Genomic DNA, 21,269 nt, shown 5'->3' with positions numbered 1-21,269 from the left:
ATGTCTCCCACCACCACCACCCCCCAGCATCCAGGGGCACCCTCCACCAGGCCCCCACTCATGTCTCCCACCACCACCACCCCCCAGCATCCAGGGGCACCCTCCACCAGGCCCCCACCCATGTCTCCCACCACCCCCCAGCCACCAGGGGCACCCTCCACCAGGCCCCCACGCATGTCTCCCACCACCCCCACCCCCCAGCAGTGCAGGGGCACCCTCCACCAGGCCCCCACCCATGTCCCCTATCACCCCCACCCCCCAGCATCCAGGGGCACCCTCCACCAGGCCCCCACCCTTGTCTCCCACCACCCCCACCCCCCAGCCACCAGGGGCACCCTCCACCAGGCCCCCACTCATGTCTCCCACCACCCCCACCCCCCAGCAGTGCAGGGGCACCCTCCACCAGGCCCCCACCCATGTCCCCTATCACCCCCACCCCCCAGCATCCAGGGGCACCCTCCACCAGGCCCCCACCCATGTCTCCCACCACCCCCACCCCCCAGCCACCAGGGGCACCCTCCACCAGGCCCCCACTCATGTCTCCCACCACCCCCACCCCCCAGCAGTGCAGGGGCACCCTCCACCAAGCCCCCACTCATGTCTCCCACCACCACCACCCCCCAGCATCCAGGGGCACCCTCCACCAGGCCCCCACCCATGTCTCCCACCACCCCCACCCCCCAGCCACCAGGGGCACCCTCCACCAGGCCCCCACTCATGTCTCCCACCACCCCCACCCCCCAGCAGTGCAGGGGCAGCCTCCACCAGGACCCCACTCATGTCCCCTATCACCCCCACCCCCCCGCCACCAGGGGCACCCTCCACCAGGCCCCCATCCATGTCTCCCACCACCCCCACCCCCCAGCAGTGCAGGGGCACCCTCCACCAGGCCCCCACTCATGTCCCCTATCACCCCCACCCCCCCGCCACCAGAGGCACCCTCCACCAGGCCCCCATCCATGTCTCCCACCACCCCCACCCCCCAGCAGTGCAGGGGCACCCTCCACCAGGCCCCCACTCATGTCCCCTATCACCCCCACCCCCCCGCCACCAGGGGCACCCTTCACAAGGACCCCATCCATGTCTCCCACCACCCCCACCCCCCAGCAGTGCAGGGGCACCCTCCACCAGGCCCCCATCCATGTCTCCCACCACCCCCACCCCCCCCACCCCCCAGCAGTGCAGGGGCACCCTCCACCAGGACACCAACTTCCCTGGCACTGAAGCTGGTGCCCCTCTGCCTCCTTGGCCGGGGGTTGCCACTGGTGCCAGATGTTGTAGTGCCCGACATGGCAACCCCAGAGGCAGGAGTGGGTGGGTACCTGGGTCCTGGGGCTGGGCTGTGGGGCGACGGAAAAGCAGTCGGGAGCCTTTGGTTCCAGCAGGGGTGGTCACAGCAACAGCACCCCTGGCTGATGTGCAGGCAGCAAATGGCAGGGCACGTGGGCAGCAGGCAGTCAGGCAGCAGCAGATGGCAGGTGGGAGCGTGCTCAGGGCTCTGGGGGGCAGTAATTTGACCTCCTGGGCAGGAGCGTGGTCTTTCGTGTGTGAACGCGTGGACAGCTTGATACGTAGTGAGTGATTTTGCACGTGAAAATCCCACACGTCTGCGTGTAAATCGATGAAAGGCCCTTAGCGCGTAAACGCGTATGCGCGTCTATGAATTCACGTGCACGCGTAGGAAAAAGTTGCGTGACACGTCCGAGTGTCAAAGCGTGTTATTGGTGGAAATAGCCCTACACGCAGAAGTGTCAAAGCGTGTAATTGGTGCAAATGGACCTACACGCAGAAGTGACAAAGCGTGTAATTGGTGCAAATGGACCTACACGCAGAAGTGACAAAGCGTGTAATTGGTGGGAATGGCCCTAGCACGTACACGCCGCGTAAGTGACGCTGTACGTGTGGGCCTGCATATAAGGTACGTGTAGAACACCAATTCCTTGTACTGCTTTTCGTGGAGAGCGAGTGGGTGAATTCTGTACTTCTTGTCGTTTCACACGCGATTTACTTCACGGCGTTTCAAGTTCGTACTCCCTGTTACCTCTGACAGCTTTTTCTATTTTTTCTCTTGTACTGTTTTACCTGGGCCTGTTCCCTCAAACAGTGTTCCCTTCTACTGTTGTCCTGTCTCCTCAGACAGCGTACATATCTTCTTTTGGCGGGGGTGTTGCCAACCAAACGCGCTCATTTTTCACGCTCTTTTACCTGGCAGACGGTGAGTCACGCACGTATCTAACATCTGTGCTTGCCCCGTGTGTAGCCTACCCCTTCAGAGGTCATTCTAGGCTGCGTGTGACACGCATACGTTCATTCTTGTGTTACTGGGTGCCACAGCGTAGTGCAGGTTTTTCTTTCTGCACACGTGGTCTAGGAGGGGTTGCGTGCACGTCATCTCCCTTTTTTGGGCCTCCTGTGCGTTGCGTGACCCGTCATCTTTCCCCAGGGGTTACATTCAGCCTTGCTAGAGCACTAGGGTACAATTACCATCTGGTACCCAACCCCTTTGACCCCCAATTGCCCAGGACAATAGTCTACATCCACTCCCATACGCACATTAACATCAGTGCCATGGCTGGGAGGCGAGGATTCCGTAAGGGTGGCAAAGGTGGAAGAGCCACAAGTGGTGGCCCTGGTGGATCCGGTAGGGGACGTGGTCGTAACTTGCAGGGTGAGCCTGTCCCCCCATGTGTGGAGGACCAGTCACGGGCACCCATAATCCCCCCTCCCCCCCTCCCGTTGAGGCTGATGTGGCTGACACCATCCATGCTCAGCCCTTGTTGGACCAGCCCATTGTGGCACCAGACCTGGCTGACTCCATGGCTGACTTCCAGGTCAGCAGGGCTACGACACGTGCGCTGGTGCACGTTGATGCCATCATGCCACGTGGATCTGGGGCAGCAAGGTCATCTGTTGCACCAAGGAGGCAGGGCGGAGAGGCTGCAGGGGCAGCTGCGGCTCCATCCACCCCAGCCCTCACACACCCAGCCAGCACAGTGTCGGTCCTAGTCCATGCTGCTGACATTCCCCCTGACACCATCACACTAGAGCCAATGCCTGCACCAACTCCCATGCTGAGTGTGCAATCCCACACTCCTGATACAGAGTCCACCAGGGCTCCTGCCCCTAGTGTCCAGAGCGGCGCAGGACACTCAGGATCACCACCACCTTCCAAGGGGAAGAGGAAGAGTGCTCGTCCGGCACAGGCTGATGCCCCAGACACGGCTACACAGTCCGGCCCGTCCAGGAAGCCCAGCTGAATGCACTTGTCGAGTATGTGTCCGGACATGACAACGAGATGGTCATTGTTGCAGGATCCAAGACCACACCTGCACAACGCCAGGCACACTGGCAGACCGTTGCGGACATCGTAAGTGCCCTTGGAATCGTGAGGCGCACAGCCAATGATTGCTATAAGCGCTGGAATGACCTAAAGCGCAGGGCAAAGAGTAAGCTGGCCTCAAGTCATGCCGCAACTCTAGTGACTGGAGGTGGGTCTCCAGTAGTAGACATGGAACTCACTCCACATGAGTCAGTCGCTGGGACCTACGTCACGGAGGAACAGATCCAAGGCGTGGGAGATCTGGCTGATTACGAGGCATTGTCCGGTGAGTGCACATGCATGTGTGTGTCATCCATATGCATGGTGTGTGTGTGAGGGCTTCTGTTTGTGTGCCAGGTGAGAGTGTGTGCGCCTGAGTCGTATGGGTCAGCCATGTGCTTCATGCAATACTTCCTGCGCAGCTGCATTTGGCCATAGCAGTATCCCTTCTGCCAACAGTAGACATCTAGCCCAACTGCACGCCAGTTGCCCTTGAAGTGTCACCTTGCCACAACATAGTTGCTTATTTTTCACTGTTCATTCAGTCAGATTGTTTGCATTCCCCCACTTTTACTAGCCATGTCGCTGTCCACTAGTCACATGTCTGACATGGCTATGGTAAAGTGGAGTGACTTTGTTACCTGGATATCATTTGTACACACATGTCCCTGTGCAATTGGACCATTTCAGACTGGCAGCTCCAGGTGAAAAATCTGACCTGTTAGAATTAGAAAAGCAATTACATGCGGGAACTGGACTGAATGAATAGGTGCTGCCCTCCTCTCCATCTTCACTCAATAGCAATGGTACATGCCATCTGTGTGATGGCATGTGTGTTTCACCTGGCAATCACAGGCCAATGTGTGATGCCACTGCCAGGCAGCATGCAGAAAATGTGTTCATCTTCCATCTTGGTGTCATCAGTGTGTGCCATTTACCTGCACTTCATACGCAGTGAGGGTGCATGCATGGGAGGGTTTTAGTCATGTGGGACATGTGTCAATCAAGTACTGGTTCTCTTGCTTCTCAGCCCTCATTGTGTGCCATGGTGCTAATGCCTGTTTCCATTTCTTTGTTTTCATGTCTTTGCAGGGGAAGACGCACCTGATACTGCTGGGGTTGTGGAGATGGTGCAGACCCAGGAGGGGTCCGAGGGCCGACCAACCACCAGTGAGGGACGTGGTGTGGTGGTGGGGGAGAACCCACAAGTGCTGCAGGTCGTGCTCTCAAGGGGTGTCTCTGGCTGCACCTCCCCCGAGCTGTACTCAGGTGTTGATTCGGATGAGACCTACGTGCCGTCGCAGGTGAGTGTTCCAGGGAGGGATTCTGTTCTGTCTCACCCACCTGCACCAGGGTCAGAACCCTCCATGGGGATGTCAGTGTTGGCAGCTACGCCTTTGGTGGTTACGGATGCAGGGTCACACTCCGCGACATCTGATCCTGTTCCTGGGCCAGCAGATCAGAGGGGGAATGCAGTCCTGCAGCCTCAGGCAGTGCCGGCACAGCAAGGCGCAGTTCGCCTTGCCCCAGACAGGTGTGGTGCCCGCCGACGTGGTGGCCGTACGCCACCTGGCAATACCGCATGGGAGCAATCCATTTACGGTATGGCAACCCAACAGGCTGCATCATCCGAGATGATGGCTCAGGCCATGGATAGGGTGGCCACTTCCATTGTCCCCCCAGAAAGGCTGATGGAGCGACTAGAGCAGGCAACCGACTCCATCTGCCAGTCACACAGGGAGGACATGTTGGGGTCCAACAGGGACAGGCGGGCGGCACTGGCGACTCTGCAGGAGGCCATCTCCATTGAGTCCCAGGGCCACAGGGAAGCCCTGAGGCAGGAGCTCCTTCACCTCAGGACGACTCTTGTTGAGCTTGAGGCTTCAACACACCAAAGGACAGAACAGCAGCTGGAGCGTCTCACCCGTACGCTCTCAGCTGAGATGCAGGCAACGAGGGCGGAGGTCCGGGCATCCCGTGAGTTGTTGCATGGGGACCTCCGCACACTCATCCTCCAGAACCAGACCTACCACACCCGCATGCTTGCAGCCATGGAGGAGCAGACTAGGGCCTTGCGTGGGCTGCCTCCCATAGTGCAACCACCTCCGGATGCAGCTGCACAGGGTGATAATAGCGACAGCAGTGATACTCCCACAATAGGGTAGCCGTGTGGGCCATGAGCCCATGGAGGTGTTTTATTTTCCCAGGATCCACGCAGGTGGGTTCTGGTGTGCATCCTGTCCTCGGACCTCCTGGGTGGCCTCCCCAACCCCCCCGGGCCCATCAATGGCCATTTTTGATTGTTTCTTATTTTTATTTTTATTTATTTTATTCCCTATTTTTTTGGGACGATTTGTTGGCTTCCGTGGTTCCTGTGGGCATACGCTGCATTGTGGCTGGGCACATGCAGGCTTGTAATGCATTTGGTTCAGATGCTTGGGTTTGAGTCACACACACCCCTCCTGCTTCCCGTTTCCATGGGCTTGCAAAGGGTGTGCCCAAGTGACAGTGAATTACACAGTGACGTTGGACTCCCATGAGCTGTGTGGGCAGTCTGTAGTCAATACTGTGTATACATTCCTAGTGCATATTGCTGTTGTGTTGTACACTGCATGTTGCATTGATGTGTAACTCATCTTCTGTGTCTACCTCCCAATTTGCAGGTCCCTTCCTCATGTCTACACAAGGACCTCTAGTCTGGAGATGGGGTCCATGTTGGCAGCAGTGCACCTACAACTCTACATGGCGCCAACACTGCACAGTTGGTAGTGGTGGGAGTGCAGGCATTTCCAGGTGGTGAGACTACTAATATGTAACATTTGTGATGTCATGTTAATGGTAGTACGTGCTCAAGTATGTTGTTGGTCCGGCATTGCTGTGAGCATTTCAGGTGTTGCAGGTTTCTAATAGGGACACTGTCCATAGTGACACTAGTGTCATGTTGTGGGGATTACTTTGTTTACCTGCAAATAGCATGACATGGCACGGTGTGTCGTGTGGCGGTGCTGGGGTTGGGTTGGCTGACATGGCACTGTCCTCTTGTTGCATTTTGCAAGTGGGTATTCTTTTTAGCTGCTCGAATGTGTAACTCCACAAAACTGCATTGGTGGTGTCTGTGTGGGTAGGGATGCACACATTGTGACACTTCCAGGTGAACAATCTCAGGCTGATATGGTATTCACGGTTCATTCTCAAGACATTCAGGATCAGTGTCAGGTTGAGTCATCATTGATTGTCAGATGGAATGTGCCAGGGCAGTGTGCACTCCACAGGGGTGTGATTTCTATGTGAAGTAATTAGCCACTAGCTGTGTACGGGCTGCCTCCCCCCGTGCCCTTTCCCCTCCCATGCGCAGTGGCTGTGCATGTGGTTGGGGATGTGGGGCCACCACCATGTCCACGGCCAGGCCCCGGCGTGTTGCAACGTTGTGCAGGACACATGCTGCCACTATGATCCTGCACACTACTGGGGGAGCGTATAACAGCTGGCCGCCAGAACGGTCAAGGGAGCGAAAGCGTGACTTTAGCACTCCGAATGTGCGCTCCACTATGCCCCGGGTCGTAATGTGGGCTGTGTTATATCTTACCTCGGGTGGCGTGGTGGGGTTCCGAATTGGCGTCATCATGTGGGGGCTGAGAGGGTAGGCACTGTCCCCTGTGGAGGTGGTGATTGGTATCATTGGTGGGGTTGTGACCTTGCTCAGTATCCAACATGCATGCATGTGCAGTGGCATACATACTCACCAAGCAGCCATGTATCGCCATGCCGCCCAGCTTCTAGGTCCCGGCTTAGGGTGGACATTCGGTAAATGAAGCTGTCGTGGGTGGACCCGGGATAGTTGGCATATACTGAGGTGATGATTCCCTTGGCATTACATGCTACCTGCACGTTAATGGAATGCCAGTGCTTGCGGTTCCTATAGATGTGCTCAGATGCCCTGGGGGGACGTAGAGCCACATGGGTGCAGTCGATGGCACCTAGCACTTTGGGGAATCGTGCCACACCGTAAAAATCCAGGGCGGCAGCATGCCTTTCTGCAGGTGTTCTGGGCAGGTATATGTGCCTGCGGACTGATGGGCGTGCAGTGATGATGTTCAAGAACTGGTGTAGGCAGCGTGACTGGGTGGCCTGTGACACCCCACCCACTATGGCACTTGTCCGCTGAAATGATCCAGTGGCTAAGAAGTGCAGTACATTGAGGACCTTCTCCAGGGGGCTGAGTGCTTGGGAGCACAGGGTGGGTGATGAGAGGTCATCCTCCCACTCACTCACCAGGTCCAGTATTATGTGTGGTGGAAACCTGTACCTCCCATACACCTGGTCATCAGGCATCCCGAAAAGGCTGGTTCTGGGTGTGAATATTCTGGCCCTGACTATCCTCCTCCTCCTCCTTTGGTAGCCCACTGCCACTGCTGCTAGGAACGGTATGTTCATCCTGGCGTCTGAGCTTGTTATTGTTAAAGTGCGCAAATTTATGCTTTGCGCGTGTTCTAGGCGAGCGTGTGACCCGCGCACCCCTGGAATCCAGTTCCCAGTCCAATAGCGTGTGGAAATTCCCACGCACCACGGGATACAGGTGCGCTGACGTACTTGCGTGTGTAAGTGCCCGCGCACCCATGAAATACACGTACATAGGCCAATCGCGTGTACGCGCACTTTTGTCAATTACACGCTGACGTGCAGTATTTCCACGTGTGCTCCGTCATCACGTGCTGAGTGGGGAACACCCGTGCGGGTCACGTCACAGACGCGCTTACGCGCTGAGGGACTCTGGTCCAATAGAATCGCATATGCGTGCTGACGCGCTTACGCGCTAAGGGCCTTTCCTCGGATTTCACGCTGACGTGCAGGATTTTCACGTGCCAAATCACTCCGTATCAAGCTGGCCACGCGAAAACACATGGAAGACCACGCTCCTGCCCAGAAGGCCGAGTTACTGCCCCGCAGTGCCCCGAGCAGCCTCCCACGTGCCATCTGCTGCTGCCTGCCTGCCTGCCTGCCTGCTGCCACCGTGCCCTGCCATTTGATGCCTGCACATCAGACATCTGCAGGGATCCAGTTGCTGTGTCCACCCCTGCTGGAACTGAAGACTCCCGACTGGGATTACATCGCTCCACAGCCCAGCCCCAGGACCCAGTTGCCCACCCACACCTGCCTCTGGGGTTGCCATGTCGGGCACTTCCACATCTGGCACCAGTGGCAACCCCAGGCCAGAGGGGCAGAGGGGCACCAGCTTCACTGCCACCGAAGTTGGTGTCCTGGTGGAGCATGTCCGGCGGCAGTATGATGTCCTCTTTGGATCGTCCTGCGCCAGCAAGGAAGGACGGGAGAGGATCTGGGCCGACTGTGTGGTTGCCATCAACGCGGAGGGGGTGGCAACCCGCAACGTCCTGAAGATCAAGAAGCGCTGGGAGGACTTGAGGTCCAGGACCCTTGTGAAGGCCCGGCGCCTCGTGGAGGGGGGCCGGGGCCGCATGAGTTCCATCCAGATGAGGGTCCTGGAACGCGTACGCCCAGCGCTCCACGCCCAGAACCTTGAGAGGGAGGCCCGTCTGGAGTTGAGCGGTAAGTGTCCAAGCATTACTGTGTGAGACAGGGCATGTTGCGGTGTGCTGGTTCTATGATACTTGCCTGTATGTGTGCCATAGGCCATGTATGCATGTATGTGTGCAGGGACATCATAGTAATGCATGTGCGACCAGTGATTTGTGACCCACAGGGTTGTTGCATGTGTTCAAATGCCGCATGGGGAGCCCTATGCAGATTTTGAACATGAGAGCATGCCAGTCTCTGTACCTGGACATGGGTGGGGGTGAGGGATGGGTGCTGATGCCAGGTACATATATGGTAGCCATGTCTGTGTGCCTGACCTACGTGTCTGTGACTTGTGCATGCCATGGATGCATGACACATGTGTGTGACAATGCACAGATTCAGTGAAGCAGCCAAATTACCCTTGTATCCGCTGTGTTTGGTGTGTTTGGGGCCAGATGGATGTGACTGAGGTGAAGTGTGTGCATGTGATAGGCATGAGCCATGATGCATGAGAGTTACATATCATTGAATGTTTCAAGAGTCCATTGGACATGCATGGAAATGTCCATGGCATGCACCATGCCTGTTACTGTGTGTGTTTTGCCTGGACTGACCCATGTGTTGTGGAGGGACATGATGGAAGTGTACTTTGACAGTGGTGCTCATCTGCTATTGCTTCCTGTCTAGGGGACCATTGTACAGTACCCTGATGCTTGTGTTCTTTGTCTCCCTCTACGCAGCGGCTAGTGAAGAAGAGGGCGGAGACGGCGCTGTGGAGCAAGGCGGCGGGGATGCCCCCACGGCTGCAGCGGAAGGGGTGGGTGAGCCCCCACAGGGGCCTGCTACGGTGGGAGACGGTGAGGAGCCATCCAGGTTGGTGGTTTGCACAGAGGAGGAGGCCGCCACTGGGGCACACATGGGGCCTGGTGGGGGCATCCCTGCTGGTGCAAGTGGTGCAGTCCAGGGCCAGGGGCAGGAGGCAGCACAGGTCACCGTGGAGGGGCCTGTGCATGTCGCTGTCCCTGACCCTGTGAGTGCACCACCATGCACCAGCAGGGATGCCCCGTCCCAGGCCCGTCCGCAGGTAGAGGGGATGTCCATGTCACCTGACTCCCCTCCACCTGCGGACGTGGGAACCCCTGGCCGTGTGGAGAAGGTCCTGATTGGGGTCGCGATGCGCACGGCTGTGATTCGTGATGCCGTGCATGCTTCCCGGGAGGAGCACGCACGTCATCACGAAGTGCACCGTGCCGACGTGGCCCAATTGGGATCGGCCATGTTCGGGGGTTTGCTGCATGTGTTGGCCAATCTGCCGGCCCTCTCCTCCTCTGTGCAGGCTATACACCAGTCGTTCTCCTTGCAGTCTTCCGGCCCAGATGCCACCAGGGCCCCCTGTGGACCTGCCCCGACCAATGCAGCCAGCTCGGTGGGGATCCCATCCCTGCCACAGTTGGGAGTCGGAGGTCCAGCAGGGGTGGACAACACAGCAACTGGACCCCAGCAGATGGAAGATGTGACAGCATCATCGGGCAGGGCACGTGCACGACGGCGTCGGTGGTTTCCATCAGCCTGGATTCCGTCGTGCTGGCAGAGGCAGTGGCGTCGGAGGCAGCAGCAGGCTCGACGTGGGAGGCATCATGGCTCGGGGCCATCAAGATCAGAGGGGCAGGCATCAGCCGGAGGGCAGGGCAACCCTGGGATGGTGGTGTCTTCCGTGTGAGAGCAGTTGGTCCAGCGGATAGGTGCGGAGCGGCAGCGGGCGGAAGAGGAGCGGCTCACCATGGTCAGGGCGGAGTTCTCCATGCGTCGGGCGTTGAGGCGGGCTGAGTGCCTCGAGGAAGCTCGCAGGGAGTTTGAGCTGAACATGGGGTTATCCCTGCGAGACCTCAGGGCCAGGACAGAGTCCCGCCTCCAGGACATCGACATGGAGTTCGATGATGCCCTGGCCAGCAACATCACCGAGTGAGCCGCAGGACTTGCCCGCTGCCTTTGTATATAGTTATTTAGTTAGTTAGTTATGTTTCCTTTATTCATTTTTATTTTTTTGGACCGCTCGGACAATGGCCACTTTTTTGTATAGATTTTTTTCATTAGGTAGTAGTAGGTTTCATTTATGGTGTTGGGCTCATGGACCCTGGAATATTCGTGTATATAGTTTGCTTTTTGAAGAAACATTTTTTTTATTGATTATTGTGTTCACCATGAGGAAATGGTTTTTCATTATTTTCCTTCCACATGACATTGCTTTGGACAACATTTGTTTTTGGATTACTTTGTTTTTTTTATTTTTACATTTGTTCTCGGACATGGACCATTTATTTTGTTATCCCCATTGTTGTATGTTTGATTTGTTTACTTATTTTTCATCTTTAATACATGTTTTTTTAACTTTCACTTGTGGTATTTTCTCATTGGTTTCATACATGTCATGATATGGGTTTTGACATTCACTTGCACCCGTTGTGTATGTGTGTGTGACGGACATGTGTTCATTTACATACTTGCCATTGGGGTTGTATCATGTAATTGCATTCACTATGTGGGTGGATGCAATCCTTGCCTGGGTGTTTGTGCTGGGTATGCTGCCCATTACTGCCATGATTGAGTATTGTCAGGACCTGGGGGCAGGGGGACATGTGTGGGTGCCTGGTGGAGGATGCCCCTGCACTGCTGGGGGGTGGGGGTGGTGGTAGACATGGGTGGGGGCCTGGTGAAGGCTGCCCCTGGATGGTGGGGGGTGGGGGTGGTGGGAGACATGAGTGGGGGCCTGGTGGAGGGTGCCCATGGTGGCAGGGGGGTAGGGGTGGTGGGAGACATGAGTGGGAGCCTGGTGGAGGCTGCCCCTGCACTGCTGGGGGGTGAGGGTGGTGGGAGACATGAGTGGGGGCCTGGTGGAGGGTGCCCCTGGTGACTGGGGGGGTGGGGGTGGTGGGAGACATGAGTGGGGGCCTGGTGGAGGGTGCCCCTGGTGGCGGGGGGGTGGGGGTGATAGGGGACATGAGTGGGTGCCTGGTGGAGGCTGCCCCTGCACTGCTGGGGGGTGGGGGTGGTGGGAGACATGAGTGGGGGCCTGGTGGAGGGTGCCCCTGGTGGCGGGGGGGTGGGGTGATAGGGGACATGAGTGGGGGCCTGGTGGGGGCTGCCCCTGCACTGCTGGGGGGTGGGGGTGGTAGGAGACATGAGTGGGGGCCTGGTGGAGGGTGCCCCTGGTGGCGGGGGGGTGGGGGTGATAGGGGACATGAGTGGGGGCCTGGTGGAGGCTGCCCCTGCACTGCTGGGGGGTGGGGGTGGTGGGAGACATGAGTGGGGGCCTGGTGGAGGGTGCCCCTGGTGACTGGGGGGGTGGGGGTGGTGGGAGACATGAGTGGGGGCCTGGTGGAGGGTGCCCCTGGATGGTGGGGGGTGGGGGTGGTGGGAGACATGAGTGGGGGCCTGGTGGAGGGTGCCCCTTGTGGCGGGGGGTGGGGGTGATAGGGGACATGAGTGGGGGCCTGGTGGAGGCTGCCCCTGCACTGCTGGGGGGTGGGGGTGGTGGGAGACATGAGTGGGGGCCTGGTGGAGGGTGCCCCTGGATGGTGGGGGGTGGGGGTGGTGGGAGACATGAGCAGGTGTGCAGGGTAGTCCCCTGTTTTGTGGGCTGCCTGCAGGGGCCGTCGAGGGTGTACAGGGAACACCTATGAGGACCCACCCAGCCTAATCGCGTGTGTAACTTCCCACGCACCCCTGTAATACACGTACCAAGCCAAATCGCGTGTGATAATTCCCGCGCACCCCTGAAATACACGCGCCCAGGCTATTCGCGTGTGGAAATTCCCGCGCACCCCTGAAATACACGTACCCTGCTGTAATCGCGTGTGGGACTTCCCGCGCACCCCTGAAATACACGCGCCCAGGCTATTCGCGTGTGGAACTTCCCGCGCACCCCTGAAATACACGTACCCTGCTGTAATCGCGTGTGGGACTTCCCACGCACCCCTGAAATACACGCGCCCAGGCTATTCGCGTGTGGAACTTCCCGCGCACCCCTGAAATACACGCGCCCAGGCTATTCGCGTGTGGAACTTCCCGCGCACCCCTGAAATACACGCGCCTAGGCTATTCGCGTGTGGAACTTCCCGCGCACCCCTGAAATACACGCGCCCAGGCTATTCGCGTGTGGAACTTCCCGCGCACCCCTGAAATACACGTACCCTGCTGTAATCGCGTGTGGGACTTCCCGCGCACCCCTGAAATACACGCGCCCAGGCTATTCGCGTGTGGAACTTCCCGCGCACCCCTGAAATACACGCGCCCAGGCTATTCGCGTGTGGGACTTCCCGCGCACCCCTGAAATACACGCGCCCAGGCTATTCGCGTGTGGAACTTCCCGCGCACCCCTGAAATACACGTACCCTGCTGTAATCGCGTGTGGGACTTCCCGCGCACCCCTGAAATACACGTACCCTGATGGAATCGCGTGTGGAACTTTCCGCGCACCCCTGAAATACACCTACCCTGATGGAATCGCGTGTGGAACTTCCCTCGCACCCCTGAAATCCACGTACCCGGCCAAATCGCGTGTGAGACTTCCCGCGCACCCAGGTATACACGCACACGTATTTTTTGTCAGCGTGTCCGTGTTTGTGGGTACCCCTTTGCACGTCATTTGTCCTGGAGGGCCACAGTATAGGACATTCATCATGGCAGTATATGGGTGCTATTTGTTGGCGCACCTTTTGGCGCACATTTCCTACAGCCGCAGAGACGCTACCGCCTGCTTTCTTGTGGCGGTCGTGTTTGTGCCTGTGCGCTGGTTTGAGCGTGTGCTTTTTTGCCCTATTCTATTCCATGAATGCGTGTTGTAGGCGAGCGTGTGGGCGTTCCGCGCACTTGTGCCCTGTACTTCCCCCGTGACGCCCAATTTTTTGGAAGTTGTTCCCCATTCCGAGTGTTACGCCCGTGTTCCGCCTACTTTTGTTGCGTGCGCCCCGCTATGTGCGAATTTCGCTGTGGCCTGTGCGATTTTCGCTGTGACCTGGCGCACGCTGTTAGATGGCCTGTGCGCCAATGTGCGCGGCGCACTTTTTATCGCACATCCGCTGGTTTTCTCGCGCACGGACTTCCATGAATCGACGTGCGCTGCTTTTCGTGCGATTTTCACACTTGCACTGCAATTTTCGCTATTCCACTGCGATTCGCACGTTTTTGCCCACTTGCGCCACGCTAATTATTCCATGAATCGGCCTGTTAATGTTTTGGACAGAAAAACGAAAATTACTTTTTGCTTTTGTAACTTTTTTTCTATAATGCGCAGCGGGAGTGCCCCAGCACCCTCCCTATACTAGCTTATACCCTTACCCCACACCCCACCTATTATTTACCATACCTATACTAAACTACGTACTATTTCTGGTCAAATAAATTAGGTCATTTCTCATTCGGTCTTTTTGTATTAGGTTATTTGTACGTATTCGTAGTATAAAAGCGTTAGGTCAATGTACAAGTACCAAATGGTATAAAACATTGCTGAAAAGATTCCAATTTAGACAGTTTCCTAGGCCGCCACTTGGAACATAAGGTCTCTCCATTCCCTCTAAAGGGTTTGATGAGGACCTTTGCAATGTCTCATTCTAGTTGTTCTGCGTTGGCTGGCGCTAGTAAGCACCACTTTTCCTGTTGCTGCAGTAGCGTGTTTTGGAGTATTGAGTGCCAAGAAGTGTCAAACTCCTTGGATCATCACGTGGGACTTGCAGGACTGCAGAGATGACTCCTATAACCACTACCTTGGGGCATTCGTGTAGCATATGTAGAAATGTGCCTTCTTTGTCACAGCCTCTCCAGCATCGTGCTGTTATTGAGGCGTTAATTTTATGCATGCGAGTCAGTGGATTCTGTGAAGTATCCTATAGGAAATCCGTCTTATGTTTGAGTCTCTGGGCCCCAATTCCTCATCTTCAAAAATAAAATGATCCCCGCTTGCCATTTCTCTTTTATTGATGTAGTGAAGTTGGCAATGCTTTTTTGAAGTATTGCATATGCTGTTGTGCCAGCTTTCCTTGCTCCAGCATATGCAATATATAATGGTAGGCCTGGGGTGGCCTATCCATTTGTGGCCCAATCGTGTGTGTAAGCATTGTCGTATCATTAGGTATTTCCAAAAGTATCACCTTGGAAGGTTGTATTTCTGAGAGAGGAGGAGATATGAGTCCAGCGTGCCCTTGGTATAACATTGCCCCAGGTATCACAGGCCTTGCCCCAGTGGCGTGTCCAGACTCTTTTGACCGGGGTGGCCCAAGTGGGGCACTGACTTATGCAGGGGTGGCATGAAGTACGAGCTCACACTCACATAATGATCATAGTTTAGGATAATGGGGTGGGTCCTGGGGTGGGCATTCAAATTCCAGGGGTAGCACGTGCCACCCCAGGCCGCTCCCTGGAGACGCCTCTGCCTTGCCCATTCCAGTCCCTCCCTTAAAGAGCTTTTCAATTCATTAGGAAATCCTTGTTGAGCCAACGTGGGCCAGGATCGATCTTTACCTTTTTTAGGTTCACTATCCAGATAGCTTTGGTGTGTTCCAATATTGTGCTTTAGGTCATTTGTGTTGGTGTAGGAAGTCAGTTGTGTTTAATCGGTCGAGCAGATGTGTTTCGTGCTACAGCCACATGGGTTGTTCAGAGACTACTTATTTTGGTCCTGGCTAGCTGTGCTAATTTCTTTGCCCTCTAGTAAGGTCCGGAATCTCGGAAGTTAAGCCCACCTTGGGCTTTTGGGCATGTTATCGAACTCAACTTAAGTTTGCTCTAATACTCTGGCCAAAGAAATGTATGCAAGGCCTTTTGTAGCTGATTGAAGTAGACTTGTGGTTTTATCATGGAATCATGGAAAAGTTGTGTAAAAGTTGTGGTAGCAAGACAATCTTAAAGAGGGAGATTCTCCCCATGAGTGACATGGTGTGTGTAGATCAGTGCTTCAGCTCAGATTCTATCCCCTCTAGCCCTGTGTCCATGTTAACTTTCACCATTGCGTCTAGAGTGCTTTTAAGCTTGATTCATCAGTAGGTTTGTGTATTTGTTGCTTGTATCCCATGCGCCACCAACACATCTAAGGCAAAGGTCGTCTTGCCCAGCTGGAGTTCCTCTGTTTTAAACTAGTTAAATCTTCTAGCCCAATAGTCTACCGTATTCTTCTGTGATGGCTAGTAGGAGAGGTAGGCCCCGTTCTGGGTGGGTCAGAGTCAGGAGTATGTCCTCTGTGAAGGGCAATACATTGCTCTCTATCTTACCTACAGGAATGCCAGTCATTTGTGGGTGGGCTCCAATGTAGCTATTTGCTATGTTCAATAGCAAATGGAAAAGGGGGAAACCCTGTCACGTACCTCTTGCTAATTTGAAAGGTGCAGTTTGCCCAGTTTTAATATAGGCTGTAGCTGCTTTATCTAAGTTTCTTACCCATGAAATAAAGGTTTCCTGGAAGTTACCTTCGTCGAGTGCTCTATGAAGCAAAGGCAACTCAACTCTATTGAAATCCTTCTCTCCATCGATAGATTAAATGTTGGCGTGTTTCTATTAACCTCTGCTAAGACGATCCTTTGATGATGTATGTGCTATAAACCCAACAGTGGGTAAAATATGTGTAATTGAGAGTTGAACTCTATCTGCTATAATTGTTCTCAGGATCTTCAGGTCTATGTTAAGAAGGGATATCAGCTAGTAACTTCCCCTGTCCCTTCTTTTGATATAATGCTGACTGAGGCCTAGTACGTAGAGTCCGGAAGTGCTTGTTGTTCTTAGAAGTTGTTATATAGTTTGGTTAAGTGCAGGATAAGGACATCTCTACTATCCTTATAAAACTCATCTGATAAGCTGTCTGGTCCGGGAACCTTATTGTTTTGTAGAGCTCTTATGGAGTTAGAGACGACCTCCTCTGTGATGGGTCTAACCAAGCACTCTGCCTGTTCCATGGGTAGTTTAGGAAGGGGAGTTTTTCTGAAGAAGGTTTGTATGTGCAGGCAGGTCGCATTAGCATAAAAACTGTTGACTTCCCTTCCAATCTCTATTGGGTTTATTGCCACTACTCCTGCTTCGTTCTTAATTGCTGGGATGAGTTGTGGGCCGCTTCTTTTTTATTAATTGCACAAGAAGTCTCCCTACCTTGTTTATGTACTCAGAGAACGTGAAGCCTGTTTGTTTTGTGGCGAAACAGTGCCTTTTTGATGTAGATCAAGTTAAAGCAATACGTAGCTTTTTTATGGCATTCCGGGTTGTGCTTGTGTGTGATCTTCTGTAGTCCTTTTCCACCAGTTTTATCTTTGACTATAGGGCGGACACCTGGACTTTATCCTGCTTTGTGATGAGGGACACCTTTTTGATAAAGACTCCTCTCTGGGTGGTTTTCGCCATGACCCAGAGGGTTTGGGGGACATGTTTCCAGCCATTTAATTAAAACAAAGCTTGAATTTGCACCTGGCGAATTTCTTTGTCACCTTGTGATTCATACAGTGTAAAGTTGTATTTCCACTCTGACGTCGTCATTAGAGGGCATCTATCTGAGATTACCATTGTAACTGGTGTATGGTCTGGGATTGACGGCCCAGGATTTAGACCTCAAAGAAACTGTGCGCAGATTCATTAGCGATTAGGATAGCATCTAGCCTAGAGAAGGTGTGAGGTCGAGTTAGTTAATAATTTATTTATTTTAATTTTCATATAAGGTGCCACACACCAAAGGGTCTCAGGGCGCCAAGATTCACAAACACAGACCAACAAGGAACAGAAGAGAAGGAAGATCAATCAGGGCCTTTATCAAAAAGAAGACTTTTCAGATTCTTTTCGAATTTTTAATAGAGGAAAGATTCCGCAGATCAGCTCGAAGAAGATTCCACCTTTCCGGGACCCATATATTAAAATTGGTTCCTCCGAATCTGGCCAGTTTATGTCCTGGTTGACACAACGCAATGCTGGACTTAGAACAAATAGTTCTGTTAATAGGTTATGCATGCACACAGGCACTCAAGTAGCTAGGGCCGCCACCCTGAATGCATTTCTGAGTCAATGATATCACCTTATGTTGGGTATGGTGCATCACCGGCAGCCAATGAAGAGCACACCTAAACAATGTGACATGATTGGCTTCACCTGCTCCATTTTGAAGAAATTGCAAGTTATTCAAGTTTTTGGGGGAAATACCAGAGAACAGGCTGTTACAGGAATCAAGACTGGAGTTTTTAAGAGTGGTTTCCAATAAGGATCTATTTTCCAAGGAAAGATATGAATGGATTTGGCGTAGCAATTTGTTAATATAACCACACGTGGAGCTCAGATGGCCCACCTGGTTAGAGAAGGACAGTTTAGCGTCAACATATACAATCAATGTTTTCACGCAGGCTGTAACCTTAATCTGTCAATCAGCAATTACGAAGTACTCATACCAGGAGTACAACCTGCTTAAAGGTGGGGCACCGGCAATTCTCAGTCGCACTGCGCCCAAGAGTGCAATATAGGTATGTGTTGCAAGTAATTGAAGAGAGATGTGGTTATAAGTCAGATGGATTTATTTGCAAAGTAGCCTGACACGTGTTTCGAATCTAAACCGACTCTTCATCCGAGGCTAAACATAATACACAACAAAATCATAGACAATTATGCACCAATAAACAAATAATGTTGGTATAAAAACCATGCATTGTGTAAATTCAAAAACAAGGCAAGAGGCATAAAACACAGAGGCAAACAAAAGGTATAGGTAGATAATTTTGTCATATGGCATAAATAAATAAATAAATAAATAAATAGGGTCACAACATAAAAGAAAAGAAGGATTGAAGGGTCACATTATATCAAAGGTCATGATAAAAATAAGGGAAACCACAGCGTCAGTGGTAGGTAATAAAAAAGACACAGTAACACATATTGGATGATGTTGAAATGAACGGAGAATCCATGGTGCCGGGATGCAAGAAATACACAGGAAGCAAGGGAAACAAAAAAGTACAAAAAATTAACATGCATCCATGGGAGTCACTGTAACAGCGCATTCAAAGAGGCAAGGTTGACCAAAAAGCCCAATAATGGGTACTTCTTATGTAAGTTAAATTAAAAGCAGAGCTATATACCGGAATTATTTCCAAAAAGGTGCCAATTACAACAGTACCTGTAAATAGGAGATGGGACCTAAGATACATGGAATGAAGGACATTGCCAGAAAACTCTCTGAAATCGTAAAGAAAAAGAGATTATGAAAGGATGTAACCAAATTGAGTGAAAAGATGTGATGTAGACTAAAAAGCAATTTAAAAAGGAAACTTGTACCTCACAGCTTCGCAATTGCAGTCATTTCTGTAGGAAACACAACATTTCTAAGCGGCAGGAATTGCAAAATCTATTGTAACGTACCAACTAGGTTATGTAATGACAATGTGATTAGGAAGCAAACACACCAAGCATTACGCGATCTTATTCCAGAGAGTAATTGACTGGTACTAGAGAGAATCAAGTATTGCTGAATTGAGACATGCAAGTGCACTAATTGCAAGTGTCAGTGGGGCCATGAAAAACCGTCTTACCAGCACAGCAGGAAAAGCCAAAGTGATGTGAAAGGAAGCAGCCCGGGCTGTGAACAGGACTAAAATAGAAAGCTGCAGCTAAGTAGGGAAAGGCTGAGGGATTCAAACACGGCCATGTTGCATTGAAAATAAATTCGCCATATTGGACTTGCTGAATTCAATGGAAACAATGCTAGGGAAACGAACCCCGACTTCATAAACAGATTGATTGCGTGTCAAGGAGGCAATTAAAACATATTGGATTTCCAATTAGAAAAAATAAGTATATCCGGTGGAAAAAAACAAAAAAAACAGCTGAAGCAGCTGAATATTTATTAACACTAGATGAAGATATTAAAGCTCTGTTTGCTCCACGAGGTTTTACATTGAACCCATTCAAAAGACTCAATAGTGATAAAATTGATTTGAGATCCTTATTTTTCAAATTAGAAAAACTGAGTATTAAAGAAATTAATACATTTTGAGAAAAAAACGACTCTGAAACACTATCTACAGGAAAACAAAATACCCCGTGGTCTAAGAATTCTTATCCTTCCGGATTTCGAGGACCCTTTGGACACAGACCTTTTGTCTGATTGGGAAACTAATCTCACCATAAGCTCCAACAAAATGTTGGAACTTTTGGTTGAACACGCTACACGCGAGCATTCCCGCACAGTTGTTGAAATTGATAAAGTCAAAGAACACATTCATCTTTTCAATGCACCGAGGGCCACAATCGATAAGAACTTTAAAACATTGTATGAAATACTACGCAAACATCAAGATGAGGTCAAAATGCGCAAATCAAGAAAATACTCTCGAGATGATCGTGATGATCGTGACTATAGAGACAATCAAATCTATACGTACCAGGCAAAATATGATGAGGTCTCTAGATCTCGCTCTAGCAGCCCTGCTTCTACTCCAGCAAGTTCAGAAGTGGATAGTGACTCAGAGCCTCAGACTCCGTCGACATCTTACCTTGAGAATGTTACTTCCCCTTTCCTCATGAAGATTGTAGATAGAATTGCCTATCTTCAACTCCAAGAATACATCGAGGAACCTGACATATTAGGTGCCCATCAGTCTGGCCTTAGGACTAGACATAGCACAGAGTCAGCACTATTAGATCTAAAAGCTAATATGAAAAAGATCATAGACAAGGGACATACCGCAATTCTTATGCTGCTGGATCTGTTGGCAATCTTTTATATGGTTGATCACTCGCTGTTGACAAAGATTAAGGGAGGTGGCCAACTGCTCGGGAAGCACCGCAACCTGGATTAAATCTTTCTTGAAGCCACGCCCAGTGAGGGTAGCAGTAGGTGACTCACATGCAACCCCAGTAGATCTTGAGTGTGGCATGCCACAGGGTGCATGTCCCTCGCCAACGCTGTTTAATATAAATACCAAATCACTGTTCGATCTGTTGGACAGTGTCGACATTGTGTATGCTTATTTTGCTGATGACTCCCAGATCTTATTATGGCTCTCTAGTAGCTATGAACAAGATTTGTAGACCCTTAACAAGATTTTCAGACTTATCCAAGAGTGGCTGGCAATGGACTCTCTGGCCTTAAACGATAGCAAAACAGAGTTCCTCATTGTTAGCTCTGGACCACCTTTAAGCAGAAAAACACAGGTTTGGCAGAGAAAGTCACAAAACCACAGCGCTTGTATGAATAAATATTAAGAGTACACATATGCTGCAGGTGCCTGAGAGGTGTGGGAGTACTGCAAAGTACAACCCACTGTTGTGGAAACAATTAGAGCATGGGCAATTCTCAGTCGCACTGCACCCAAGAGTGCAATATAGGCATGTGTTGCAAGTAATTGAAGAGAGATGTGGTTATAAGTCCGATGGATTTATTTGCAAAGTAGCCTGACACGTG

The 21,269-nt window shown here is 52.3% G+C and overlaps 1 long non-coding RNA gene across 1 annotated transcript in view; it reads right to left on the bottom strand.

Moving 5' to 3' along the window:
• Nucleotides 1–19,455, bottom strand: part of LOC138565984 (uncharacterized) — a 170,247-nt gene extending 150,792 nt beyond the window's left edge. Inside the window, exons 1-2 of the long non-coding RNA XR_011301755.1 lie at nt 19,396–19,455; nt 18,984–19,042 (exon numbers count right to left, since the gene is read on the bottom strand). This is a non-coding gene — a long non-coding RNA (uncharacterized lncRNA). The remainder of the gene's footprint in view (nt 1–18,983; nt 19,043–19,395) is intronic.
• Nucleotides 19,456–21,269: the final 1,814 nt, after the last annotated feature.

This window comes from Ambystoma mexicanum, chromosome 2p (assembly GCF_040938575.1).
Source record: "Ambystoma mexicanum isolate Mex_15411 chromosome 2p, UKY_AmexF1_1, whole genome shotgun sequence".
Taxonomy (NCBI): Eukaryota; Metazoa; Chordata; class Amphibia; order Caudata; family Ambystomatidae; genus Ambystoma; species Ambystoma mexicanum.
This window is presented reverse-complemented; position numbering and strand designations above follow the sequence as displayed.